Here is a 1,309-nt window from a genome sequence, read left to right as displayed (position 1 = left end):
TTTCTTATATTTTAGTTTAGAGCATTTTAGCTTTTGTGACTTGATGGGATGTGTTTTACCATTTCAGGAAAATTCTTATGTGTGCCACATTTTGTATTTTTGTATTTTCTTTCTGAAGGACTGATCTCAACATTTGTATAAACATCAGGCTCCACAAAACCTGGGTCTGCCCCTGCCACTGGGTCCAGACGAGCAAGAGGGAACCAGCCCTTTCCCCCACTTACCCCTGACTCTTCACATATTGCAAAGAAGATTGTCTTATGCAAGCAAAGGACTAAAGAAAGCAGGGCTCCCACCATTGTGTCCCCACAATTCACACCACTGAGTGGCCTAGCAAATCTCAAACTGAGGTTATCAAAATGAGAAGAAACTACAAGTGTTGGCAAGGATGTAGAGAAAGCACAACTCTCTTATATGTTGGTAGAAATGTAAGTTGGTGCAGCCACTATGTAAATCAATATGGCAGTTCCTCAAAAATTAAAAATAGAGCTCCCTTATGATCCAGCGATTCTACTTCTGGGTATTTATTCAGAAGAAATCAAAACACTAACTTGAAAAATTATATGCGCCCCCAAGTTCATTGCAGGAATATTTCCAATAGCCAAGATATGGAGGCCACTTAGAGGGCATGGACAAATGAATGGATGAGGAAAACGTGGTGCACGGACTAGGAAATATTATTCAACCATAAAAAAGAGGCAATTCCGCCACTTGCAACAACATGGATGGACCATGAGGGCCTTATGCTAAGTGAAATAAGTCAGACAGAGAAAGACAAATACTGTATGATCTCACTTCCATGTGGAAAGTAAAAAAATAGAACTCAAAGATACATAGAGCATATTAATAATTGCCAGCAGTCGCAGGTGGGCAAAAAGCACAAAGTTATAGTTATAAAATACTTAACTCATGGGGATGTAATGTATAGTTTGATGATCATAATTAATAATATTAGTTAATAATACTATTAATTTAATAATATACTTAATAATACTTATAGTATATTGGAAAATTGCTAAGAGAGGAAATTGTTAAAAATTCTGATCACAAGAATAAATGAGTAAATATATTGTGGTGATGGACATTAATTTGACATATTGTGGTGCCACTTCACAATGTATACATATATCAAATCATTATAATGGACACCTGACAGTAACATAATGTGATATGTCAATCATATCTCAATAAAAAATATATATAAGAAAACTAAAAAAAAGAACCCAAAAAACAAAAATCTTCAAGCTGGGCACTTAGACTAGAGTGATGCAAGGCCTCCTGGCACAGTTCTCTTTGTGTTCCATTAGTG

This window comes from Hipposideros armiger, unplaced genomic scaffold (genome assembly GCF_001890085.2).
Source record: "Hipposideros armiger isolate ML-2016 unplaced genomic scaffold, ASM189008v1 scaffold_1789, whole genome shotgun sequence".
In the NCBI taxonomy this organism is placed as follows: Eukaryota; Metazoa; Chordata; class Mammalia; order Chiroptera; family Hipposideridae; genus Hipposideros; species Hipposideros armiger.
Note: the sequence above shows the minus strand (reverse complement) of the source record.